This window comes from Symphalangus syndactylus, chromosome 12 (assembly GCF_028878055.3).
Source record: "Symphalangus syndactylus isolate Jambi chromosome 12, NHGRI_mSymSyn1-v2.1_pri, whole genome shotgun sequence".
NCBI classification, from domain to species: domain Eukaryota; kingdom Metazoa; phylum Chordata; class Mammalia; order Primates; family Hylobatidae; genus Symphalangus; species Symphalangus syndactylus.
In genome coordinates this window covers 22,118,971-22,138,323 of record NC_072441.2, presented here as the reverse complement: position 1 = coordinate 22,138,323, position 19,353 = coordinate 22,118,971, and the positions used below count along the sequence as shown (strand labels likewise).

At 44.5% G+C, this 19,353-nt stretch overlaps 1 protein-coding gene across 3 annotated transcripts in view; it reads left to right on the top strand.

Moving 5' to 3' along the window:
• Positions 1 to 3,098: 3,098 nt before the first annotated feature.
• GNG12 (G protein subunit gamma 12) overlaps positions 3,099 to 19,353 on the top strand; it is a 126,472-nt gene continuing 110,217 nt past the window's right edge. For 2 of the 3 annotated variants that reach the window (XM_063625325.1, XM_063625327.1), the window contains exon 1: positions 3,099 to 3,236. The gene's annotated coding sequence lies outside the window, so the exon portion shown is untranslated. Of the gene's footprint in view, positions 3,237 to 4,174; positions 4,804 to 19,353 lie in introns of those variants that run through there. The other variant, XM_063625326.1, reaches the window with a different exon arrangement.

Here is a 19,353-nt window from a genome sequence, read left to right as displayed (position 1 = left end):
TGAATTGCAATTCATTAAAAAAAAAACTGTCCTGAATTATAAAACCACTTCTCTTGCTTGTCCCATGAGGGATTAAATGGCCAAGAAAGCCACTTTTTAAAACTAAAATTTAATTTCCATAGAATTGGGACTTTAGAGCCATTCTCTTACAGTCTCTTTATTTTAAAGACAAGCAGAGATCCAGCAAAGTTAAGTGACTGTCTCAAATTTACACATGTTAATGGCAAAGCCAGGACTTAATCCCAAAGACCTTATCTCATAAAGCATAAATTTCACTCCACTCCACTGACACTCTTTCATAGGAAACTGATTTATTTGTTTTGAATGCCACTGGGTGAGGGGGTAGAAAATAGTTTATTAACTATTTTATAGCAAGAACATAAAAAAAAGGAAGAAAAAAAGTTAAAAGAAGGCTACAGAAAGAAAAAAAAATAAGAAACCAAACAGGCTCATGGAATTTGGCCCAACGGCATAGGGAACTCTGTCGACAATGTAGATCCACCCAGTTATCACAAATATGAGCAAAGGAGCTGAAATATTTATTCCTCCACACTGGCTAAAGGCTAGGGATAGAGGTGGAGGACATTAATTCTATGCATTTCCAGCTGCCCTGTGCCCAGGCAAAGCGAATCCTGCAGCTGGAGCTGGTATTCTGAGAATAAGATGTGGGTGCTGGCAGGTGGGAATGAAAGCACGCCTGGAACCAGTGTGCACGCAACTGGAAAAGGACTGGAGGGGGTATGGCCAAGCACTGACAGCAATTGCTGGAATTAGGCATGTACTTTAACATAAACTAGGGTAGAAGATTGATGCTTGCTTTTCAAACCCATGATTACATGCTTGGAGTTACTAACTGCCAGGGTAATACATGTACAAAATAACAAAAGTGAGTCAATAAAAAACACAAATAAAAAATAGGAATTACAGTGGTATGAAAATGGAATGTGAATCATTTAAGTTTGGGAAACATCAGCAGAGTAGAAAGGACACTGGATTGAGGGCATGGATAAAAGCACAAAGTATGGGGTCAGCCAGCCAAGGTTTGAATCCTGGCTCTGCCAGTTTTGCTCTGTATGACCTAACCTTCCTGTGACTATGTCCTTAGGTTGTTAGGAGAATTAAAAGGTTTAATATACGTAAAGCACTTAAAGCAACATCTGCCATGCAGGAAGTGCTGGTTAAGTATTAGCTCTTATCATTCCTGCCTTGCTATTAGGTTGATGCAAAAGTAATTGCGGTAATAACTTCTGTACCAACCTAATACTAACTCGATCAGTGCTTCTCAAACTATCTGTATTTTATTTTCAATCTGTTGCAGGCTGATGCCTTTCCACATAAGAGAAAAATGAAATAAACAGACATAAAATACAAAGCTGCATTTTAAACGATTTAACAGACATAAAATTACTCTGTCAAATTGCTATAAGTTTCTACACGCTCGTCTTCAATTTCTATGCTCATCCCTTTGTAGATGAGTAACGGTTTGCAGACTGTCACTATTCTATGAACCACACTTTGAACAGCACTCAACTAGAAAACCTTCAACAAGCCACTTAAGTTACTGGTGGCAATACGTGGTGTTTCAGCTTCCAGGTTTTTGTAAGAGACTAATGAGAGAAAAGCAAGAGTAAGTACATGAAAGCACTTAATAAACTATAAAGTGTCCCAGGAAGGGAAATTAGTAGCATGGCTTAGAGGAGTCTATTCTGTGGTCTGTGGCCAAAAAATACAAACTCTAGTATGCCACCCTCTGAGTCCCTGTGGTGTCAAGCTGTTCTGCTTCAGGTGTATCATTTGAACTGTTAGTACCTGTGAATCAGTCAAGCATTTCCTGATGCTGAACAGAACACGAAATAAAGACCCCTCTGGCAGTCTGTGGCTTGCATCCCAAAAACCACCGCCATCCGCAGCTTGCTAAGACCACACTCCCGGGGCAAGGCATGCATTCACACACCTACTCTACCTGTGACACCTCTTCTACATGTGCAAATGATTTCACTAAACCTGATACTTGCTTAGGGGTCAGAAGGAAAGCAAGAGGGAATATAATGCCCTGACTGCAGTCCCTAGTTCCCAGATTCCCCAGGGCCCACTTGTCCTCTGTTGGTGAAACTCAATACACAGACATCCCTCACCAATGCTTTCAGACTCCATTTCAAGTGTGGACTCTGCCCACACTGGTTCTAAGTGACCTACTTTGGCCTCACCTCGTTTCTCTCCACCCTGTCAAACAAGAAAGCGGCCACCTAGGGATACTCTAGAAGTCCACTGAGTGGTTTTCTGAACATCCAGCTTCTTTACTCTTTCTGGACTCCAAGCAAGAAGGCAAGCCCCCTGTCTGATTCATCTTTGTACCTCTCCCACCACCTTTAGCATCGCGGTGGGTACACAGCGGGTGCTTGGTAATGTCTGTCGAATGGCCGAAGGAATAGTACAAAATCTGTGGAAGCAGAAATGGCTCCTCCATTTACCCGACCTTGAACCCTTCCAGAAAAGACCGACCAAATCCGATTAACTCAGTAGGCAGAACTCTGCCGGGTACTGGGCATTCGGAAGCAAATTTCAGGGGGTCGGGGCAGATGCACGGGAAGCTCACGGTGGGTGGAAGTACCACAAATTGAATAATCCGCAGTTAGACCTCCACTTTCTGGGAAAGTCTCTCCGTGGCCCCAGGGCCCTTTAAACGTTCCTAGGAGCGTTTTCCTCCATAGTTCCTGGAACACACACTAACTTCTGTGTAGGGTCTGGCCGCGCTCATCCTCACAGCCTGGGGGCCGCGGGCACGGGGGCCGGCGAGGCGTTCGCACGCGAAGGAAACGTGCGGGGAGTCGGGGCGGCCCCGCGGAGGAGCGGGTCGCAGAGTGGGGCCCTCAAGTCTAGAACTTCGGGTCCTCCAGGAGAACTAGAGGAAGGGGGATGGCCAGAGACGGCCGGACGTCCAGCCACCGAGCTTCCCCAGGCCAGGCCTCGCCCCTCCTCCGGCGGGGCCACCACGCGGGCTCCGCGGCCCGGGGCAGCACAGCCAGGGCGTCCGGGCGGGAGGCAGGGCCCGGCGCGGAGGAAGGAGCCCGCGGCCGCCGCCGCCCCGCCCCGCCCACCCCAGCGAGGCGGAGCCGGCGCCCGGAGGAGCAGGAGGAGCAGGAGGAGGAGGAGGAGGAGAGGTCGGAGCCGTCTCCAGGAGCCCCTTAGAGACCGAGTCCCGGCGGCGACGGCGGGGGCAGCGCACGGGCAGGCGGGTGAGTGCCGAGCGGCGGGCGCGGGCGGCGAGTCGGGTCCCCGCGAGGTCGGGGCGCGGCGCGGGGCGTCGGCCAGCGAGTTCGGGGGCCGCCTCCGAGTCCCGGGTGCTGGGAAGCGAGATGGAGGGAGGGAGCGGAGGGAGGGAAGGACGGAAGGAAGGAAGGACGGAAGGAAGGAAGGAAGGAAGGAAGGAAGGAAGGAAGGAAGGGAAGAGTGTCCTGGAGGGCGGGGACTGGTCGGGGCACTGGGCGCCGGAGACCGGGGGGAGGGGGAGGAAGGGGCCAAGGGACACCCGGACCCAGAGCAGAAACGGCGCGCGCTCCCTCGACGGGCGGCCGCCCGAGGTCGCGGGAAGCCGGCACCCCCACGGCTGTGGCTGGGGCTAGGGCTGCGGTGGAGGGAAAGGTCTCCCCCTGGAGCTCGCTTGCCTCCGCGCCAGCCTGCGGCCGTGCGCCCCGCGCCGGGTTGGGAGGCCCCCGGTGTTCCCAGCCCCGGCTCGTGGTGGTGCCGGGCGTCGGAGGAGGGCTGGCATCTGGGGGCGACAGGGACGCCACGCCCCTCTGCCTACTTTCTCCCTCCCCGGACCAGCCGGCGGGAGCGCAGCCTTGGAATCCGCTGGGCGCTGGGGATCTGGCCGGGAAATAGCGGGTCTCAGAGGGGAGAGCCCGTATGACGCCCCCCGCGAGGGACCCCCGAGTGGGGACCCGAGGCTGCTCTTCTGCAGACTGTATTTGCAAGTGGAAAGGGGGAGGTTGAGGCTCAGTCTGGCGTGATTTTTTTTTTTTTAATTATTGCCCCGACAGTTATCCCGCGGGGCAGGGTGACTTCTGTTTTTCATTTTAATTAGGGCGTGTCAGTTAAAGCTAACTTTAAAACGCTGTCACGTAGCGCCTCCCGTCACTCACTCGCCCCTCGCTTTGTGTGTCCTGTGCACTGGGCTTAAATCATTCGTAACTCACGATAAGGGAGCCGTGGTTCTCGTTCCCGTCGCCGCGGCGGAGTGAAACTTGGCCCAGCGGGGGCTCTGCCGCGGTGGGTCCTCCGGCGGGGTCGTCCTGCCGGGCGCGGCTGTGCACAGACAAGCGGGGCGGGGAGGACGTCTCTGAACGCCCGGGGTGGAAGGGAGGCTCCCGCGCCCACGTGTCAGGGCGCGTTTAATGGCTGCTCCCAGCGGAAACAAACGGGAATTTATGAGACCGTGTGGAGTTGGACAAACTTCACATGATGAGCTTCCTTCCCATCAGTTCCTTCCTCCCCCCCGCTGCCTTCGCCGACACAGTTTATATTTCCTGGGGCGGTTGTAGCTTCGCCTGAGTAGGCTGCCTGTCATGAATCTTTTGGATGTCGTCAGAGGCAGGGTCTGCGTCTGTGCCTTCTCTGTTTTAAAAGCGGAGTTTGGCTTTGTTTTTAAAAGTGCTGGTCACCAGACTGCACCGTGGCCAGCGCTTCGCAGCGCTGGAAGTAACTGATCGCAGGATGGCGGCCCTCACCTAGGAGAACCAGGAAGGCAGGCAGCGCCGGGACGACGGGATTGAGGTCTACTGTTGCCAAAACAGCCACGTTCAAGTAAGGAGCTGTTTTGTTTTGTTTTTGTTTTTTTAACCAAATTATGTGTGCTAGGAAGCCCCACTTCTAGTAAACTAACGTTATTCGCACACACAATGTTTAAAGTAATCACCAAACATTTTACAGAGTCTGCAGTGATAAAAGGACTTTCAGATAAAATGTCCAGTCCCTTTGCCTTCTCTAATAGTTAACCAGCGCCGTAAAGCCCTGGTTTAAGTCCAGAAAAATGCTGAAAAGTCTACTGCGTCGTTAGACCTTATCAATAATGCAGTCCTATTTTTGCTGTATTTAACTCACGTAATTTACTAGATATCGAACCCCCAACAGGGCACACAGCACTTAGATTTGTGTAGAAACATATGAAAATGTGAATCTGTGTTTCACAAGAGCCTGAAAAAAAAGTATTATAAACATTTTCTGTCCAGAAAGCTCCAATCTTACTTGAAAGCTCTCTAACAATTAGATTTGTGGATTTGTGTTGTCACTTGTTAGAGAATATCGGTGGTTTATTAAAGTGTGACAGCAAAGGGCTTCATGGTCAGAAAACTTGAGGAAGTGGTTAGCCAATATCAAATTAGTTTTTTTTTAATTGTTGAAAACTTCTGTCTAGCAGGAAAAATATTCAAATTTAGAATTATGTGATTTATTGTGTTTTGCTTTGTTGTGGAGTTTTTTGTCAGCTTAAGCTTAACTTAGGAAGACAAGTTGTGAAAGTCAAGTAAATTTTTCTGAGCCCTAACTTGGAAGAGAAGCTTGTTTAACAGTGATTTGGGGTGTTGGCTTTGGAGTCAGACAGACTTAGATGAAAATATTAGCTATTTAACCTTTTTCAGTCTGATTTGTAAGATGGGGATAATAATGGTTTCTATCTGTAGGGCTTTACAGAAAGTATGTGAAAACTTTGTCTTTGGAAAACACTTAAACTGGACTTAACACACAGTACATGGTCAAAATTATTAGATATTTGTCTAGCTTGTTCAAGGAGCAGGCTACTGGATAAATTGCAGGGTGGCAGCTCGAACCTTCCGGAAATGCTAGATAGAGCAATTTCAAATTCTACAGAAAGTAACTGGTGTGTGTGTGTTTGTGTGTATGTATGTGTGATGTTTCTACCACAGCAGTATGAATAATTATGATTAAAGGATTAATAGTTTTAATATGCTTTTAGTGCTAAAGTTACAGTTGCATAGTAATTTCGACAGTCAGAAACATTGCATTATCCTTTACATTTAAAGAGAATTTATATTTCAAATAGTTGTGTTTATTAGCCCTAGGTAGGAAATTAAGCCGGGAACAGAAGTATTCATCTTTAACAAAGTGTAATTCTTAATCAAAGTATGAAAACATGTGACCCAAGGGTATCCGGTTATTTACTTTTGCATGTACTGATGTGCAAGGCCAACAGATAAGCCATAAGCAGTGTTAGACTGATTGTGAGTGGTTGTTTTATTTGTAAACTTTGGTGAGATTGGGTGTTCAGTTAATTCAGGAACTCTACTCGTCACATTGTTGACTCACTTCCTAAAATCTAAAAAATTTTTTAAATGCCTTCATCTTGCCAAGCGCTGTGGCTCACGCCTATAATCCCAGCACTTTGGGAGGCCGAGGTGGGCGGATCACCTGAGGTCGGGAGTTCGAGACCAGCCTGACCAAGATGGAGAAACCCCATCTCTACTAAAAATACAAAATAAACCAGGCATGATGGCGCATGCCTGAAGTCCCAGCTACTCGGGAGGCTGAGGCAGGAGAATCACTTGAACCCAGGAGGCAGAGGTTGCGGTGAATCGAGATCGCGCCATTGCACTCCAGCCTGGGCAACAAGAGCAAAACTCTGTCTCAAAAAAAAGCCTCGGTCTTTAAAACAAACCCTTTAAAGCTTCTTGTTTTTGTCTTAATGCACGTCAGGTGCACAGAATTGGGCTGAACCAGGAGCTTTGCTCATGCCACAGATGGTTTCTCATTTTACTGATTGCTCCACTGGGACACAGAGATGTTGTTTATAATAATTTTAAATAACTATAAAGGGTACAGTGTTATTATTAATTGTTTCTTGCCTATGACATTATGCTCTGAAACAATTGAAGCATTTGATTGAGTAAATTATTGATTCTTTTCACTCCTAGAACATAACATAGTGGTTTCTGGCTCATACTTCTAGGTGAGTAGACTGTGAGCAAGTTACTTGATCTATGCTTCAATAAGTGTTGTGAGGAATACATGAGCTAATCTATGTATATAGCATTTGGAATAGTGCCTGGTACATAGTCCACATTCAATAAATGTTAACATTAAATTATTGGAATTTTCTCTAAATATTGTATAATGAGCATGCATTATTTTTGTAACAGGAAAACAGCTATACAAAATTTTAATATTCCCCCAAATCTAAAAAAAGCTCAGTAATTTAGATAGTCCTGCCAAATAGTACTTAAAAAGTAAGAGAATTAGGCAATCATTTTGTCTTTTAAATGTGAAATGGTTTGCAATATTAATTTGTTAAACAAGTTAATTCTTCCAAATCTCAATTCCATTTTCTTTTTGTATTAGAGACTTTAAAAAATCAGTAATGCATGAAGTCTGTTACAGTTTAAAATGGGGAAAAGCAATATGCACAGTTACATTGTGTTATTACAATTACAGCTAGCTTAAAAATTATTTTTAAACCATAAGAAAAGGCTAGAAGAAAATACAAATTGGTGATGGGATTATGGTGCTCCCCCACCCCCAACCTGCTTTTCCCCTATTTTCCACAATGTGCCTATGTATATACTAAAATATAATTCATTTGTGTAATAGTTACTAAACAAATCTGGTTTATTAACTACAAATACTAAAAAAAAATTGTGTAATAGTTACTAAAAAACAAATCTGGCTTGTTAACTACAAATAGCAGGATTTTGTTGTTGTTTTGGAAAAAGCACCAACTTTATGGCAGTTGAATGTCCTTCGGTTAAATGTCAAAACCTTTGCAGTGAGAATTGTTTAGCAGTAAAAGAGAAGGCCTTTCAGAAGCTTGTAGTTTGATCTTCATGAAGAATATTTGAAAAGTCCGCCAGTGGGTTTTTAGGATCTGCATATAGACCTAGTCCACCAACCTTGACTTTATGGAAGTTGTGACTTCCCAGATCCAGGCCTGCATTGATGAGCTGTGTTTTTACAGCACCTTAAGTATATCAGACACCTGGAAAACAGTAATGAGGCAGATATTGGTGCACTTAGTTTAACAGGAAGGTTGGATGGATAAAAACTAATTACAGCACAATTGTATATATTATATATCCTGAGCCCTTTGTAAACCCTTCCCATATACAGTCTTGCCCAGTTCTCACAACAGCCCAGAGGGGGAAGCTGAGTTTCCTTAAAGATCTGAACCTTGCTCAAGTTGCAAGGACAGAATTTGACCCAGAAGCATCTTAACTCCACATCTCATGCCCTCTGCTCGGAGATGGAGGTGCATCCAGCCAGAGGTGAGAGTGAAGTGGGTTTTATGGAGTCAGTTTTGCTTAAAAACTATAAATCTAATCAAGAGAAACATGAGGAGGACACCCCTTTTAGGTGACCTTTCTGAGGAGAATCATCAGTGCCTGTCCATCAGACTTGCCACCCTTTAGCCATAGCAGTTAACACTTCCAAATGGCTGCTGAGACCCAGCAGGCCAGAAATGCACACAAAGGCCCAGTCCTTGGTGACCCTATGAAGTCTACCTCTTTCATCCCTGGACTCCCAAAGGGGGCCTGGATAGTACAGATGAAGGAACTGACTTCCTAAGTCCTGTTCTCGAAGCAGCACATACCCACAGATCCTGACCTCCCCACTTTCCTCCCTTAGGAACCACAGGAGAGTAGTTAACAGGTAGCATGGATCCAGGGCAGATGGTGGAGGTGACTTGACTTAAGATAACTTCTAGCTAGATTATTCCGTTTATTGGAGAGTCTCTCTTGAAAATCATTTCTGATGTCACTTAAGTGTTTGGTTTATCATGTTAGGCTTTATTGGGTATCGTAAAAGTGCTTAGTTGTAAAGTGTCTGGTTGCCATCCTGTGACAGGGAGGGTTTTTGTCTTTTAATGGGTCTGCATTTCAGAGAATTACTGTATAATAAAAACTGGAGTGTTGGCTGGGTGCAGTGGCTCACGCCTGTAATCCCAGCACTTTGGGAGGCCGAGGCGGGCGGATCACGAGGTCAGGAGATCGAGACCATCCTGGCTAACATGATGAAATCCCGTCTCTACTAAAAATACAAAAAATTAGCCGGGCATGGTGGTGGGCGCCTGTAGTCCCAGCTACTCGGGAGGCTGAGGCAGGAGAATGGCGTGAACCTGGGAGGCACAGCTTGCAGTGAGCCGAGATTGTGCCACTGCACTCCAGCCTGGGCAACAGAGCAAGATGCCGTCTTTAAAAAAACAAAAACAACAAAAACAAAAACAACAAAAAACTGGAGTGTTGGAGACTGTTAAGACTTAATACTTTCAGTTCTGCCGGAGGGTTAGTAGCTAAAAGTTCTAAGAGATTGGTTGCTAAAATCTTCTGTAATTTTCAGTTTCGTTGATTGTATAATAAGTGGTGACTTTGGGCCCAGAGAGTCAGAAGGCTTTGTATTCTGTGTGCTTTCTGACACAGTAGGCCACCACTCCCCTTGCAGGCAAGGTCACGTAATTGACACAGGATCCCCTTTGGTTGACCGAACGGAGAAGTATAAGCTCTGGTTGAACTTGAGTTTGTGTGATCACACATGCTCACTGGAGTGCAGTCTGAATCACTTGCCATCTCTGCACTTGCATTGTGTGTAGAGAATTGTCTTGATTCAGAATGGCTGTGTGCAAACTCACATGAGCCCATTAGAGGCAGAATCTTAACTTCACTGATGTGAAATAATCAGGCTTTTATTTAGCTTCAGATGGCACTAGCCAAGACATCCTTGACCACTGGACACTAAACCCTTAACTCCCCACTGGAACCCTTTGACTCAGACCCCAAGCTTGCAGTTACCTCAAATTTTGTATTTTTGGGGGGGGATAAATTATTGCAGAGGAAAAACATGAGGTTTTTTCTCAAATGAAGACTCAAACTGAAATCCACTAAATCCCAACATGAGCTAAATCTAAGGATGGAAAGAGGAATCAAAATCTAAAAGCCTCTTGGACTTTATTGAGGCTTATTGAAGACCTTATTGAGATAACATCATCATATCAAGTTTAACCAGAATCTCAGGCAAATTAGAAAGGCGTAACCTTTAGACTGGGTGCCTGAGCTGTGCCTAGACTAATGAAACCTTCTGAATTATTAGACCATGACCTGCACATTAGACCATGGGGCTTCATGTGGGTATATAAGGTCATGATTGGCTGTGCAGATAAGTTGTCATGGGAGGGTTGGATGTCTGGCCAAGAAGCAGAAGGAATGGATTGTGACTTCTTGACAGGGATACCTTGAACTGTTACACAGGTTGTTCACTGCACAAGAGTGCCTGGGCAAGGAGGCAAATGGGAGGCTCACATCTGCTAAACAGACAGAAACCACATGCATCCTGGAGTAGGATTGCCTCTGCTAGGACAAAAGGGAACTTCTTTCTGATGCTATCAAGCCTGCAAAAGGCTAGGTGTACATGGAGGGATTGCCTTTTTTTAACACACACAAAGGCACAATATGGCTACCAGCAGCTCTGCTTCTCAAAGCCCCTACAGCCACAGTAGTCCTCTAGATGCCATCAGCTGGCAGGGTCTCTGACTTAACCATTTGGTTTATCATGTCAGGTTTTTTGGGAAACGTATAAACTTCACGAATGTCAGTGGAATGAAAGAATAAAACCATGTTTTCTGTGGTGTGTGTCAGCAAGGTACATGTGAAAAAGTAATACTGATTATATATGCTAGGAAACATTCAGTGGTACACGTTGCCTATGATGAGTTTCTTTCTCTTCAATTCAATATTTCTAAGGGGCAGGTAAAGACCAGCACTTTGGGTGCTGTTGACGTTGTTTATTGCTAGTTGAACACCAGCATGCTCGGTATTGCCTAATACCTGCCAGGGTCACCGGCACCCGTTGTGTAGTTGGCCTGGTGCAGGGTATGAAGTAGTAGCTCCGATGTGGAGTGGGATTCATGTTATTTATTGACCAGCCATAGGCCTTTTTCCTTGGGGACAGGATGCAAGTAACAGTGGTTGCAGGAGCCTTTGGAACTTACCTAGGAGTAGCTGCTGCTTCTGGAAAAAGGCTTCTAGTTGAGGCTAAGAGGTGCAGAGTCTTGTTGCCAAAGGTACCACAAACTCAGAGAGTTTGTCTGTGTTCCCCTTAGTACCAACTGGTACTACTTTCATGCTTTTTTAAGTTGATCCTTTAGAAAGCCTGTAGCCAGAATCAACTTCCTCCTCCTGGCTCCTCTTCTGGGAGGCATTTGCACAGCCTGTAGGATCAGCCATGTTTAGTGAATCTAACTGCTAAGGCAGTGGTCCTGAGGACCAAGGTGCTGGTTCATACTTCGGACCTAGGCCATCTGCTGTTTTCTGGAGACAATACACCTTGTGAAAACAACTAAAAGGTGCAGAAACGTGAATGCCTTTCACATTTAACCTGGTTAAATGCAGCCATCTTCAGACATACTCAGATTCCCAAAGCAGAAAGAGCAGAAGATGACAATTCCTAAGAATTTCTTACAGAATTTCTTTAAATAGCAAATTCACCTGTTGTGTTTATAGTATGATTTGATTACACAAAATTCCAGGAGTCTCAAGTTTTCAAAGAGTATCTCTGTCAAATTAAGCAGAATATTCCAGCGCATGCCTTGCCCTCTTTTTTAACATAAATATTTGATGAGCAGCGTGCTTTATCCAAGAGCAAATCAATGCTCCTGGCAGGCTGCCTGGGAGGTAATCCTAGTGTTCCTGCCTTTGCCTCCCATTCACCTACAGTTCTCTGACTTCCTTCTGGCTGTAATAAATATCCGGGGGCTCAGAGCCACCCACATCCAGCAGGTAATATAACACAGGGCAGAAATTGCCCTCTCCACACTCACTGTGCTCACCTCCTGAACTCTGGACTGAGATTGCTCTGACTTTCACGTGAGAACCTACCTGCCTAAACCCAGGTTTCTTCAACTTCTCCTCCTGGGCTGTTGAACTCCACCTCAGCTTTATCTCTTCCATGCCAATCTTGTCCTGTTCTTCACACTTCCGGGAAAATTGCTTATACAACTTCAATATTTTTGAAAATATATATGATCTTCAAAAACATTATAACCATATGCAAAGGTAAACATTTTTGACAATTTCTTACAAGAATTCCCTACAAGATTTCTTTTCTTTTCTTTCTTCCTTTTTTTTTTTTTTTTTTTTGAGACAGGATCTCACTCTGTCACCCTGGCTGGAGTGCAGTGGCACAATCATGGCTCACTGTGGCGTCGACTTCCCTGGCTCAGGTGATCCTCCCATCTCAGCCTCCTGAATAGCTCGGACTATAGGTGCCTGCCACCACGCCTGGCAAATTTTTGTGTTTTTTGTAGAAGTGGGGTTTCACCATGTTGCCCAGGCTGGTCTCGAACTCCTAGACTCAAGCAATCTGCCAGCCTCAGCCTCCTAAAGTGCTAGGATTACAGGCCTGATCCAACATGCCCAGCCCTAGGATTTCTTTAAATAGCAAATTCACAAAAATCAAAAGTTTTCAAATTCAAAAACCTTGCTCCCATCTTATCCCCATCCATGCCTTTCCCATATTCTCTGCAAGTAGCAACTTGTAAATGCTAGCAAAGAAGAATATATGGTATTTTAATCCTTCCCCCTACTGTCATTAAAGATGGTATATATACTCTTCTTTACCTTACCTTTTAAAATTAGCGGTATGTTTTAGACATCTGTCTCTGCAAGTGTCTCTCTCTCTCACACACACAGAATAACAAGTTTTCCATCATGTGGATGTACCATGGTTTATTTGACCAATCCCTACTGCTGGGCTGTTTCCCAGTCTTTTGCTATTACAAACAGTGCTGTGATGAATAAAGATGTAATAAATCATTTTGCTTTGTGAAGGTGTACCTAAGGATCGATTCCCAGAAGTGGGACTGCTGAATCACAGTGCTCTGTAGTACCCCTCCGGAAAGATTGAACCATTTTCCCTCCCATCAGGAATGTATTGGATGTCCTGGTTCCATACGGCCGTGAAAGTGTCAGCTCTTCTTATTTTTGCTAATCTGGTTTCTGCACAATGGTAATTTAGAGCCATTGAAATATTTTTGATTATGAGTGAGATGGCGGTTTGGGGCCGTTCTTACATCTTTTCTAGAATGTTGATCCTCCTGTGGGCATTTGTTGACCTTTCCTCTTGCATACATCTCTGTCAGAATCTCCTAAATACAGACTTACAAATGGGATGGCTCTTTTGGGCCTAAGGGTAGAGTGGGCTGCCAAATTGTCAGTGCAAAATCAAGAGAAGTGGAAAGTAGGGTTTTATGCCAGTTGCTAATGTCTGAATTAAAAATAGTTTTCAGCTAATGGTATTACTAAACTGGGGCTTCTCCAAAAAACATGATGAAGATGATCTTCTAGCCTGGAATTTCTCCCTCTCAAACAAAAACAAAAGAGAGATTGAGAATATATACATTTCAATAGCATTTCCTGCAAAACTTAAAAACTTCCTTTTAAGAAGCCTAGAATTTTCCACTTACACTGAAAGAAGGTTATACATGGCTGTATTTTGTTGTTGTTGTTTACTCTCTGAATTGGGCTCCTGTTCTCCCTTTAATTTCACCATCAGAGCTCTGTCTACTCTATTTCCAGGGTGAAAGAGAAGATGAAAGTAAAAGCGCAACGTAAGAAGTCAAGCCAGAGCTCAGGGTTCTACAAGGGATGTGGGATTGGAGCTGCATAGAATCATCTTTCTTTTTGAAGTGCTCTTTCAGTCAGCTCTTGGGATGCTATTTTAATATAAAATTAATTTTCATCATTTAAAAACTGAATGCCATTGAAAGGGAGGGAAATTATGATTTGATGGGAAGATGGCTGTGGCTTTGTTTCTGGAAATTCACAAGAGGCGGTCTTATGAATTTGAGTATAAAGTTAGCCTGTATCTCCATCAAAAAACAAAAAAAAATGTAAAACTCACAACAAAAAACTCTGTCTCTGGGAGTTCCCACACTAGCAATGAGTGGCCCATGAAAAATCCCAAAGAAAAAATTTTATCTTCCAGGCCCAGTGCTCTGTTTCTTTTCAGCTCCTGAATATGTACATTCTGACTTTTATGAAGGTTGGTTTAAAGCTCTCTGGATGTTTTGTTTTCCTTCTGGCACTTGTCTCAATCAATTGTTATATGAACCTACCTCACTATAGTGTCAGCTTCATAAGGACGGGATCTTGGTCCGGTACCTAGAAGGGTACCTAGCACCTTTGGGTGCCTGATCAAAAGCGGTTGACTGCTTCTGGAGCTAGCTGGATCTTTGTGGTCCTATTATCAGAGGTAGGCCTGAAGGAGGTCATGTCAGCCATTCCTTGGCCTTTTGACAAGATACCCTAGCCCAGGGGTGTCCAATCTTTTGACTTCCCTGGGCCAAAGTAGAAGAATTGTCTTGGGCCACACATAAAATACACTAATACTAACGATAGCTTATGAGCTTACAAACAAATCGCAAAATAATCTCGTAATGCGGGGCACATGCGGCCCAGGACTACTTTGAATGCGGCCCAATACAAATTCATAAACTTGCTTAAAACATTATGAGATTTTTTTGCGATTTTTTTTTTTCAGCTCGTCAGCTATCGTTAGTGTATTTTATTTGTGGCCCAAGACAATTCTTCTCCTTCCAGTGTGGCCCAGGGAAGCCAAAAGATTGGACACCCCTGGTTTAGAGCTTGAGTTTGCAGTTTCAGTCTCCTGGGCAAATCACCTGAGTTCTCAGAACCTGTTTTCATGTTTGCAAAACAGAGATAATAACACCATATTTCAGCAAATTTAAGATGTCATTGATTAGATGTGCCAGTATTCTATATGCCATTATTCTATGTGCCACTAAGAAAAAAAAAGCTGCTGATTAAATTATAATGCGCATCAGCTGTAAGAGTGTGTTAGTTTTTCTACGGCCGCTGTAACAAATTACCACAAATTTAGCAGCCTAACACAACAAGTATGAATTATCTCACAGTTCTTACGGTGAAAGTGAGGGTGGGCTTGGCTGATATAACTCTGGGTTTTACAAGGCCACAGTCAAGGCGTTGGCCTCTTACTGGGAGGCTTTGGGAAGGATTCATTTCCAGGCTCATTTAGGTTGTGGGTAGACTCCAGTTCCCTGCAGTTACAGGATGAGGCCTCCGGCTGTTTGCTGCCTCTTAGCTGGGAGGCCTCCTCGACTCCGTCTCCCTCGGGTCCTTGCCCTTGAGCCCGTATCAGAACCAGCAACATTGTGACAGATCCCTCTCATGCTTGGGACCTCTCTGACGTTTTTTTTTGTTTTTGTTTTTGCTGCATCTCTTTGCCTCCAGCCAGAGAAAATTCTGTTTTTAAGGGCTCCTTTGATTAGATCGGGCCCACCTATAGGGTACTCTCCATATATTAAGGTCAGTAACCTTAATTGCATAATGCAAAGTCCCTTTTGCCATGTAATGTAATATATTCACATGTTGCAGGGATTAAGACACAGACATCCTTGGAGCTTTCTGCCTACCATGAAGAATCGTTCCAATTATCAGGGATCTTAAAATGTGAACAAAATATGCTTCTTAGAATTGATGAAACACTATATTTGGCTTAGGAATAAAACAGTTACTGATATATGTAAAGTACTTAGGGTGTTACTAGTAAGTGCTCAGATGTTAACTGTTGTTATAATTGACATCATTATCATAGTGGTCACGTAATATCCATCATCTTTAATATCAGTTAAAGTTATTTCTACAGTTAAATGCATTTATGAAACCCTAATTGAGAGAGTATAGTGTCCCGGCAGTAAGTTGGATGAAGTTGATGATAGTTACCCTTTGAGTATCAGCTGTGTATCAGCATATGCTAGGAACTTCACATACACTTTCTCACTCCTTATAGTAGCTGAGCTAGGGAATACTGGCTCCATTTACAGGTGAGGAAGCAGGTTCTGAGAGGTTGAATACTGTGCTTGGAAGGTTATAGGCACAGTAGTGAGTGGTCTGACTCTGAAATCAGTACTCTTTTCATGGCACCGTTTTGCTGTCCCACAGCCTCTGGTAATACCACATTGAAAAGTGCGACAGGTGAGGCATCCACCAGGTGGTCTGGAGGAACGGGATGCTGAGAGTGGAAGGGACACAGGGAGGAGACACTACCCTGTGTTGTCTCTCTGGTACTTGGATGTTTCTTTGCCATTTTTTTGTGGATAAAGGCCCTGTCTCTTCATCTGTTTTTCAGTTGTTGATAAGCTCCAAGTTGATCTTTTTCTTTTTTTTTTTTTTTTTGAGATGGAGTCTCACTCTGTCTTCCAGGCTGGAGTATAATGGCACGATCTTGGCAACCTCTGCCGTCTGGGTTCAAGCAATTCTCCTGTCTCAGCCTCCTGAGTAACTGGGACTATAGGCATATGCCACCACACCCAGCTAATTTTTGTATTTCTAGTAGAGACAGTTTCACCATATTGGTCAGGCTGGTCTTGAACTCCTGACCTCAGGTGATCTGCCCACCTCGGCCTCCCAGAGTGCTAGGATTACAGGCGTGAGCCACCGTGCCTGGCTGATCTTTTTTTTTTTTTTATTCAGCAAATATTTATTGATTGTCTACTTGGGGGATACAGCTGTGAACAAGATACACAAAATTCCTTGGGTAAAAATCACATGACAAAGTCAATTCAGAAAGGGGTAAGTGCTGTGAAGGTAGCAAAGCAGGGGACTGAGACAGAGAGATGGACTGGGGATGGAGGTGACCAGGAAAGACCACTCTGGAGGGGACATTTGAGCTGAGAGCTGAATGAGCAGGAGGCAGCCAGGTTAAATCTAGAGAAGAGCATTCCAGGTAGAGGGAACAGCCAGTGCAAAGGCACTGAGCTGGGAACAAGCTTCGCGTGTCTGAGTGCAAAAAGAAGGCTCCTGTGGTAGGAGTGTAAAGAACAATGAATGAATTAATGCGTGCTAGGAGATAAGTTTGGGGAAGTAGACAGAGAACAGATCACATAAGCCATTATAAAGAATCTGAATTTAATGAAAATGCAAATAAGAATTTGCAGGGAAATCTGCTTTTTGTTCAGAAATAAGCTGTAATGAGTGTGGCATTTTGCAAACACACCGTGTTATTTTTGAAGGGAGGAAAGTTTAGGGTTTTGGAACTGCTGCTTTTTAAACTATTTTAAGTGTAACCAGTGCAAAGGGGAAAGAGGAGGAGGAAAGTGGTTTGGCAGAACTAGGGTAAAAATAGTGACTACCTGAATTCAGTAAACGAAGATCACAGTCTGTAGAATTTTCCTAAGACACAACTGTAGATTGTCTCAGGCTCTTCAAATTCAAATAGACATTTGCTGAAAACTGATCTCATCATCTTCCCCTTGAAACCTGCTTTCTGTAAGACATTTCCATCCACCCAGGTTGCTAAGCTGTGAATCCCTGGGTCACCAGGAGCACCTCCCTCCCCTTCATCTCTCCCTAGCTTGGACACCCTGCCCCCAACCAAAGCCTAGGTCCACCTCCTAAAGCGCCCGCATGTCTGCTTCTCCCTACCCCCATGCCTCTCACCTGGATTGTTGCTGTGGCTTCCTAACTGACCTTTACCCCGCACACTGCCACCAGCATGATTTCTCGAAAACATAAATTTCAGTGGGTCACTTCCTGGCTGATAATTGTCTATTCAGTTCCCCAAAGGCATCGCAGTCTAGTAATGAAGGTTCACACTGCCCAGGTTCAAGGCCTCGTGATGCTTCTTACCACCTCTGGAATCCTGGGAATGTTTTTAACGGCTGTGTCTCAGTTTACTCATCTCTGAAACGGGTGTGATAATAGCACTTATTTCACAGATAAGTTATGAAATGTAAATGAGTTAATAGGTGTGAAGCACTCATAACCATGCTGGCCACACAAATCCTCAGTGAACATGATTCTCGATCTCTCTTTCCTTTGTAGAACAAGCTCATCTTTCTGTGGCTCTCCGCAGTAGCCCCTGCCTCCACCTCTCAGTGCCAGGCAAAGCTTGACAAGCAGACAGACCTCTTTGTTAGCAATCTGCAGCTAGATAAGTCTATATTTGGTAATTTTTATAGCAATTTGACCATCATTTTACATGTGTTGAATCTGATTAGGAACTGGACTTGCATTTTGTCCCATTTTTGGCAGTTCCTTTGTGCTGAATTTTTGTGAAAGAGTTGGTCCATATTGAATTGGAAGTAAAAAAAAAAAAACAAAACTTGGTCTTTCCCCATGAATAATTTACGAAGCACTTCTGTGTCCCCACACACCCACTATGTGATAACCTTAAATCTCTCTGGATTTCCTCACACTGTTTCCTCTGCCTAGAATTTGTTAGACATTTATTAAGTACCTGTAATAAGTACAAGACTCGAGATATAAGGATGAATAAGGTTCTGCCTTTGCTTTTGGAAATGTTTCCCTCAAACCACCTAGTAAATTCCTACCTGTCTGTTGAAGCCTAGCATAGTTTCATTTTTTCCTTCATCCGTTGAGAAACCATTTATTGACCAGGCGTGCTGGCTCACACCTGTAATCCCAGCACTTCGGGAGGCTGAGGTGAGAGGATTGCTTGAGCCCAGGAGTTTGAGACTAGCCAGGGCAACCTAGTGAAACCCTATCGCTACAAGAAATTTTAAAATTAGCTGGGTGCAGTGGCATGTGCCTGTAGTCCTAGCTACTCAGGAGGCTGAGGTGGGAGGATTTTCTGGGCCCAGGAGTTTGAGGCTGCAGTGAGCTATGATTGCACCACTGCACTCCAGCCTGGGCAGCAGAATGAGACATCTCAAATAAAAAAAGAAAAAAGAAAACATTTATGAACATTTATTAAACACCGGACACCAAACACCAACTGTTTACTTAGCACCTGCTGCCTTCCCTTTCTTCCCGAAGGACCAGTAAGCTCATGAGGAAGACAGACACAAAAACAAATAATGACAGAATAATAGGCATGTTATATGGCAGTGTGAATACAGGAGTATGGAAGCACAGAGGAGGGGTGTGCCGGGCTATGCCTGGGCCAGGGCAAGGCACTGGGGAGATGAGGAATGGGGTCATAGTTAGGGTGGAGACAGTGTGTGGAAAGATTATGATCCAGGTTTTGGGCCCACAGCCAAAGCCCAGCTCTGCCATTCACTAGCTGTGTGACTTTGAGAGACTGAATTTGCCAGGCAGGTAGGTATTGCTTTCCTTATCTGTAAAATGGGGAAGCAGTACCTACCTCACAAGGTTGTTCTGAGGCTCACTCGAGATTGTATACATAAAGTGCTCAGATGAGTACCTGACCATCGATGTTTACCTGATGTATGTCACCTTCTTGTCCTCTTCTCTCCCCCATCTCTGGACATATGTAAATTTTCTGCTGTCTGGGTTCCCAGTAGCATGCTATTCAGCCATCATACTAATTATTACATTGAATTATGTAGCTTTATCT